The 8,646-nt window shown below is 37.5% G+C and overlaps 1 long non-coding RNA gene across 1 annotated transcript; it reads right to left on the minus strand.

The window, feature by feature from the left end:
* Nucleotides 1-3,734: 3,734 nt before the first annotated feature.
* LOC121109805 lies at nt 3,735-8,214 on the minus strand. Its single transcript, XR_005857572.2, has 3 exons — nt 7,967-8,214; nt 4,828-4,923; nt 3,735-4,482 (listed from the first exon to the last, which is right to left on the minus strand). It is a non-coding gene; the product is annotated as an uncharacterized LOC121109805 (long non-coding RNA).
* Nucleotides 8,215-8,646: the final 432 nt, after the last annotated feature.

The following is an 8,646-nucleotide window of genomic DNA, read 5'->3' on the forward strand; positions in this document are numbered from 1 at the left end:
AAATTGAAGTGGTTATCTTCAAAGCTAAAAACAGGTTAAGAACAATTATTCTGAGTTTAATTAGATTGTTAATCAGTTAGACCATCTGAGGTAAAATAGGTAGGTGAAACTGCAGTTCATTGTGAAATTTATGATCGTTATTTCCCGTTAAATTGCCAAATCTCAAAAAGTTAAAATGTGATGATTTTCTGTATTGTTCTTAGAAAAGATATGCCTGACTTATTTCACCTCTTTGTTTCTCTAGATTGACCAAGATTCAGGGGCCTTAAATATCTAAAATTAATTCCTTCTGGAGAGCAGGCAAACACACAATGAATATTTGAACAAAAATGCATGTGCTAGTATAACTGAACTATTGAGCTATGAGTGTGTGAATGGAATTACACCAGAGATCTCAAGAAAAAGCAATGGGTGGGCATTACTTTCCAACAGCAAAGAGGAAAAAGGAAAAATAGTGCAAAAGACTCTGTGGTTATCAGAAGTTTGGGATTCTCCTTAATAGAAAGTCAAAGTCTTGAGGCTTGTATAATCCATAACAAAATGGAGGAGAGGCTCTGAACTTGTCCGATCTGAAGATGTGACACAACAGATGTATCTATTGGTCTCATTTAATAACTCATTGTCATATGCATTAAATTCTATTCAATCTTCCATATAGTTATTCTCACAGCACATGAGTAAGGTCAGTATTACCCCTGCAAAGGAACAAGAACCAAGGCAGTTTTGTTCCCTGTGTCAAGAGATTTCAAATTGTGGTGTCTGACAATATAGAGATGACAAAATATCTGTTCTTATCCATTCACATTCCAATATTCAACTTCCTATACTTCTTTGAGTAAGTACTTCTCTTTCTGTCATTGCTACTCCCATGAGACTTACTGCAGCTGTTTGGTTGTACCTTCTGAAATCCATGCTGGATTTTCTTTAGATGCTAAAAGCATGAAAAAACATGTCCTTGCCTCACAGTAAATGATCTGTGCTCTTTTGTGAATGTGGTCCCTGGGCTGTCAGCAACGCTTTGGAGATGGAGCACAGCCTTGTCCTCCTGCTATCACTCTGGCATGTGTGACCAATAGAGAAGAATCTACTGCCGCTGTTTCATGTCTTCTGTACTTGAAAACCTTAATTCCCTTTTCTAAGAGTGACAATCAAATTTCTACAGTGAGAAGGTTTATTTCTTGGAGGCAACAAACAGGTAGTTTATTTTGTCTTCTTACTATCAAAGGTTTGTAAGTAACCAGAACTATCTTAATTCTGAATCCTCAGGTTTCAAAATAAACCTATATAAAAGCAAACAAACAAACAAAAAATCCCCAATAAAACCAAACTTTCATGTTTTTCATCCAGATCTGAGACCTTGACTGGCCATAAGGGTAGCTATTATGTAAATCCAAGGAAAGCAGACAATCTTATCTTAGAAGCAGTAATTTCACATTATACCTTTTTTGTGTCCCTCCTCTGTTTGTGCACCAGCAGGTCCATGTCTCTCCTGTACTGAGGACTCCATAGTTGGATGCAGTACTCCAGGTAAGGTCTCACCAGCACAGAGCAGAAGGGCAGGATCACCTCCCACATTTCTTTGGATGCTCCACTGAGTATTCTTAGCTCCAATACATTTTTCCTGTTTAATGATTGTGTATCCTTACAGTCGACGAAGCAAATAAGCATCAGAAGGTGTCTTTAGAACAGTCCCATTTATCTGAATGGAACGATTAACAAGAAATATATTTGTGTATGGAGTAGCAAGCAGACTTACTCTTACTCTGGCTGGTAATGCAGCATAAATTTCGTTAACTGGAGATAACCATTAAGCTCTATTAAACCCTTGTACTATCCAACTTTGTTGTTATGTATATAAGTTTGTGACAAAAAATATGGCCTGCTCTTAGGGTCAGATCTTTTTTCATAGAATCACAGATTCACTAGGGCTGGAAAAGACCTCCAAGATCATCCAGTCCAACTGTGCACCTATCACCAATATTTTCCCACTAACCCATGTTCCTCAGTGCAACATCTAAGCATTTCTTGAACACCTCCAGAGATGGCAACTCTACCACCTCCTTGGGCAGCCTGTTCCAGTGCCTAATTTTTCCTAATGTACAACCTGAATCTCCCTTGGTACAACTTGAGGCCAAGTTTCTGAACAGATCCTACTGTATTTCTGTGGAGAACATCACCATAATTAGTAATAAATGGAATATAAACAATATACTAAATAGTGGAAAAGCATCTCTAAATATTATTTTAAAGGTGGAATAATAAAGCCAAAACTGTAATTGAGCTTAGCACTTAGAACACTGTAGTTACAGAAGAAAATTGGTAGCCTTTGATAAAATTAAGGAGGTTTACTGTAATTTTATTGGACCAACAATTTTACAAGTAGTCTCCTTGCATCATGGAAAGAAAAAAACTCTGCAAAGAACTTGTTTTGATTTGAGACATTTTCAGAGGGCTATTTTAATTTAATTAATGAAAAATCATAGGTTAATTGCCTTCAGCTTTAATGTGAGGGTATTATGCATGCAGGCATATTTTATTTATATCTTGACTGTTTGATGTACACAATCAATTCCAAAAGGGATAATGAAGAAGTATTCCACCCTGTGTAGAATAGTAATTAGGGACTCTAGTGCAGATTTTTTTATTAATTGTGCAGTTCTGTAAACATGTTTGACATAATGCTGAGAAAAGCATTTGTCGATTTTTGTTATTCTCCTTTTCTCTCTTACTTATTCCCATCCCTTCCATCCCTACTCTTTCTACCATTTAGTCAAAAATGCAAGGTATGGCATTAACCCTCACTACCTCAGTAGGATTCTGAATTTGCATGCAGATGTATAACAGGCAAGATATCAAGGAAAACAGTCAAGGTATCAGACTTGAAGAGTCTGTCATGAACAATATGTAAGTCCAGAATAGTAATGTTATGACTGAAGGCTTGGAAAGATCTAAAATACTCTTTTTCTAGATAATCTGAGATGAGGTTGTCCCATTGACCATAGACAAACTGTTCTATAAGGTAATGCATACAACAGTCCAGTATCTCACAGAGAGGATAATACTTTTCAAGAACCTCCTTGTGCATACTTATTTTATCCTGGGTCATTTCATGGCATACGTAGAATCATAGAATCATAGAATTGCTAAGGTTGGAAAAGACCCACAGGATCATCCAGTCCAACCATTCGCCCTTCACCAATGGTTCCCGCTAAACCATGTCCCTTAACACAACATCCAAACGCTCTTTGAACACCACCAGGGTTGGTGACTCCACCACCTCTCTGGGCAGCCCATTCCAGTGCCTGACCACCCTTTCAGAGAAGTAGTATTTCCTAACGTCTAGCCTGAATCTTCCCTGGCGCAGCTTGAAGCCATTCCCTCTAGTCCTAAGTATTGTTGCCTTCAGCTGAAATGTTGTCTCTACTCATACCTTCTTGTGTTCTGCAGCATAGATTATCTTTTTTGAGGTTACTTGCTTCAGAATTAGTTTGTGAGGGGTATCCAGAGACTAAATCTGTTTTATATGCTCCCCAGACTACTCCTAGAGTCTTTTTCCATTCTAAAATGGTCCAAGGTAACACTATGTTTTCTTGGGTGAAATTTCTCAGTTCCAGTTGTGATGAAACTCATCGTGGCAGTCTTTATTCATGCAGTCTGCAAGGATTACTCAGAGACTGTCTGTGTAACCAAGTAGGGATCATTTAGGTCAATATTATTACAAACTTGAGATTGTTTTTAAGACAAAGAACAGCCAGTATTTGATCTCAAGAAACCATAGGGTACTGTCAAAGGAATGTTTGTTTTTCTAAAGGTAGAACTGACCAAATAAAATGAGCCGTCTAATCTTGAGAGATATGGATCCCTCACCAAGAGTGCTGTTTCTGACATAATATTAAATCATAGAATCTGGAGATAAAATAGCTAAATGAGGACATGGAAAACACACTCCAAGTCTCTAATTGTCTCCAATCATGAGTTTAGATGGGAACTGAGTATCTGAATTTATTGCTTCCAGTGCAAGCTGAAGAATGGCAGGTGACAGGGCAAAAAGTTACCCAAGCTTACAAGTGCACATTCTCCCTTGTCTTGTTTGCTTGGAATTGTAAGACCAAGAAATAATGCCTGGTCTTGAAGTTCTGTGGTGGTCTTCTTCTGAAAGCATGTAGTAGGTATTACTTCAAACATCAAAACTGTGCTGTAACTGGAGAGCTGAGCATTCCTAACAGAAGTAGTCCTCACTCAGATGGCATCAGCCTTCTCTGCTTCCCTGACATCTTCACTGTTTGAGGGCTAAATTGATGTTTGGTGGCTTTGTGGTAACTGCGTTGCTATTAGATGATGATGAAGAGATGTCCATGATTCTTGTTCTATAATTGCATTTACACACATCCATGTAGACATGATCTCCTTTCTCTTATCTGACAGCACAAGGAATGTAAATAATCTCAGGCTGTATCATTTCCCTGGCTGAATAGACTCCCTCTGTTGGGAGAAGACAGACAAAGTATCTTATACATAGAGAACACGGATGCTGAGATCTCAAGCTGCTTATGCACTGCTGTTCTTTTCCCATCAGAAAAAGAAATGCATTGTCTGATTCTTTCATTTTGTTTCAAAACAGTGTAATCAATTCCACATACATGATGAGCTTCTTTTAAATACTCAGATCCCGGAGGAAGATCCTCTAGTTTCATTTGGCTTTTCTTGGAATAACCTTAGTCCTCACAATAAGCTAATAAAGTCTTGTTAATTCATACTTACAAGGCTATTGTATTTGAAAGATTTCAGATGTCATAAATAAAGGCTTATCTGGGATTTCTAGCTTACTTTTATAAGGAAATGCCAAAAGCTTTTTACAAACAGAGATGAAGCTTGAAAATCACTTGAAATAGTGTCATTCAAGGCCAAGTCCACTCTTTGGTCCTGTGGAGAAACAACATTAAACCTGTTGAATAAACGTTAATGGTGAGGAAACCTAGGAATCTATCATTGTTAAATTACCAGCAGTGATTATTATTTGCTTGTTTGTTTTGATGGGATGTAGTTACCAGCTATTTTCCAACAATAGTTTAATGATGTCGCCTAGAAAAGGCACCAATAATGATTATATGATTAAATCAACACATTAATCAGAAAGAATTCATAAGGATTAGAGCTCCTGCCTTCCTTCAGATGGAAAGTGCCAAAAGTTCACCTAAGTACATAGATAAAAAAGTCACTAAACAGAATTTTATAGATCTCTAATTAAACCCATCAGTTTCCCTAAAACCTCTGCCAGGTAAGCTAAAGGAGGCTGCATGTCCAATAAGCAGTTATTTCAATAACCTAGATTTGAATTTCTTGAATTCCTGTGTGTGGTTTACATGATCTTTGCAACTAATACCTATTAACCTGTATTGTAGTGATGTGAATATGAATTTCTAGGGCATCTCCTCCTGGGTCTAATAGTTTCCTTGAATAGCTTAGTCAAGCCCCTAAAAATTAATTATCCATTTTGTCGTCAGTAACATTTTCAGAGTTTGCATGAGGACTATTATTGGACATGAAGATACATCTCTTTTGAATATGAAAACGTTACCCAAAAAGGACATGGGTTTACCTGCTTGCATATTTTAATCTTCTAAGATGGTAACGAACTATTTATCTATCAAGTACAGCAAATTTTGATTGAAATATGCATCTATTTTTAGAGGTTTTATTATCTTAGTTTATATATGTTTCAGACCAATGCAAACCTGAGTAGCTTGTCTCAATAGTTGTTTCCCTTTATTTTTAATATTATCTCAGATCTTATTCCAGCAAAGCATCTGCTTGGCAGAAGTGACCAAGCTCTGGCTGTGGCTTTATTTTTGTCCACTTAGCTAAACAATTTTACTAACATCTAAAATTTATATCCTATTTAAGTAATTAATTGATCACATTTCCTCCTGAAATATATTGGGATATACTAAATGGAATTTTTTAAATTACTATAGTAATCAGGCTTTCTGGTTACTGAATTAATTCTTGGATCTCTCGCTTTCGACTTTCTCATGTGATGAACTCAGAAGCCATTACCAATTAGAGTTTTTTTTTTTAATGACTTCACTGTGGCTTGAACATCTAGTTTCTGTTTGATGTTCCCTTGATCACTCAGTCAAGGGCCAAATTTACTTCCTTTAGTTGCCACATAGCATCACACCGATTCTCGACCCCAAATCTGAACTACCTCTCTCTCTCATAAATACAGTGTATAATCCTGATTCATAGATTAAATTTTATTAAAATACACGTTGCTAAAATGAGCCATTTTCTCTCTAGAATTGATTTGTCATATGTAAATTATATAAGTCATCTCACTGGTAAAATCTACCTGCAATTTTTTCCTCCTGACAGTTAAAAATAGCACGGGACTACTAAAAGATTAGTGCCTAAAAATATCCCCAGAAGATGATGCCTCCCTCTGTTAAGATTTATAGATTTACCAGTTTTTAATCCATCTGATGTATTCTAGATGGAGCTGAGCAGTCTTTCAGAAAATAAACTATGTAAGTGAAACTTAGAAAGAAAACTACTAACTTCATTGGACTAAAGGAAGAATAAGCCAGAAATTTTTCAGAAGCTAAATTATATCTATCCATACAAGTAGCCTGGGGGGGCAAATCTGTAATTTCATTAAGAAATAAAATCATAGAATCATAGAATGATATGATTTGGAAATGATACAATCTTGCCCAACATCACCTTTTATTTCATCATAGATTTGAGTCAACTGCTTTTCACAAAGTTTATCAAAACCTTTTGCTACTAATGCATAATTATTGAAAACACTACCATACTGATGTAATAGTATGCTCTATTTTATTATGTAGCTTGCTCTGAAAATAATGCCTCCTACTTGTTTCCATGGAAATTACAACAGATACAAAGAGCACAAAAACACTATTTGATAGAGCAAATTCTCAGCTATAAAAAACTCCTCTTTCACATAGTTACCACCATTAGTTATGCATTTTCACCAGCAACAAACAAAAGCCTGCATGCCATGCTCATAAAAATCTGCTATTAAAAAAAAAAATATATATATATATATATATAAAAACGACTATAAAGGAACGTGGCTTGTCTTTCACATTGCTGTCACTACTGCTGGAAGTCACCACCCATTGCCTCACTGTGCTGACATCCACTGCCTGGTCCCCATAAACGTTCAGCAAGTGCCCATGAGCATCAGTGGGAGCAATTTCTTTCTGCATAGAGGATTTCAGTGACATATTTTTGCATCAAACGCACTTCCATGTCAGATGACTTTTTGTCAGATTGCCCCTCTGCTGCCATCTGTTGCATGGCAACAAAGTGAAACTGGTATTGGTGGGAAGGGTCAGCCCCTACTTCCACAATACCAAGATTTGCCATCCACCAATGACATCATGGGCCATCATAATAAAACAGGAGGCATTACTTTTGGAGCAGCTCTCATACAGTTGCGAGTATGATAACATCCAATGCCAAGATCAAGAAGGGTGACTGATTTTCATAGCTGCTGGATAACATGATGAAAATTTGTTGAGATGGCTAGGCATATACAGATGTGTATGGGAACAGATTATGTTGGAAGCAATTATTATCATAAATATATACTATATTATGTAGGTCCCTTTCAACTAAAACTGTTTCATTAATCAGATAAGAAGAAGAAATAGAACAAAGTTTAAAAAACAAACAAAAAAAGGGATGCTCCCCAGTGGGTTTGTTGTGGCTGCAGAATAAAAGGGGGGTTCCGGGAATAAACCCAGGAAAACTTTAAAATGTTGCATTCCGGGCAGAGTGTAGTAAAAGGAAAGCTGAAAAAAGTCTCTGAGCTTGCTGGGCTCTGTTTGGAAGGCTGTGGATTGATGGGGTTGCGAACCCCTCTGAGGGGTAGGTGTTGTGAGCTGTCCCAGCTCTGGTAATTAGATAGGTTCAGCAGTCTTTATGAGAGGCTTACGTTTACTGATTAATGTTCCACTTGTGCACAGATGTGATTTAGCTTTCTGCTGAATAAACACAACATGGGGATGGAAAGGTGATAACTGCCATACTCAGCAAAAAAGAAGGAGCCTATAAATATGCCAGTGGGTCAATAGAAGTGATTTCATTCTGCCTTCACAAGACTGCTGATGAAGTCTGACAGGGAGCTCTACTTCATTAATGCATCACAATGGTGAAGAAAGCCTGAAGGGCAAAAAGAGCCACCTGCAGCAGATTGGAGCCTGGGCTGCAGCTGTCAGAGAACAGCCAGGGAGAAATGAAAAGGGCTGCAACAAGGAAATAAAGAGGATATCATAGGCGGATAGGGTATGTTTTCCCTCCCGCCTGAAACGGCTGATAGGGGAGGCACAGTGCTCAGGGCACTGACTGCAGATGAAGCTGTACTGCTGATCAGAAGCAATTTTGGGAGGAAGGCCTGGTGCTGTGAAAAACATTTTGGTTAAGGCCCTGAACAGGAAGCACTGAGTCTAAGGATGGGTAAATAAAGACGAATTTAAAGATCCATTAAAATGTAGGAATGTCTCCTGAAGGAAAGTTGCTCAGGGTGCAATGAGGAATGAAAAAAAAAAAAAAAAGAAAAAGAAGAATGCACTTGGGAGGAAGCACTAGAAGTTATATCAAATGGCCTATACACTG

This window comes from Gallus gallus, chromosome 2 (assembly GCF_016699485.2).
Source record: "Gallus gallus isolate bGalGal1 chromosome 2, bGalGal1.mat.broiler.GRCg7b, whole genome shotgun sequence".
NCBI lineage: Eukaryota > Metazoa > Chordata > Aves > Galliformes > Phasianidae > Gallus > Gallus gallus.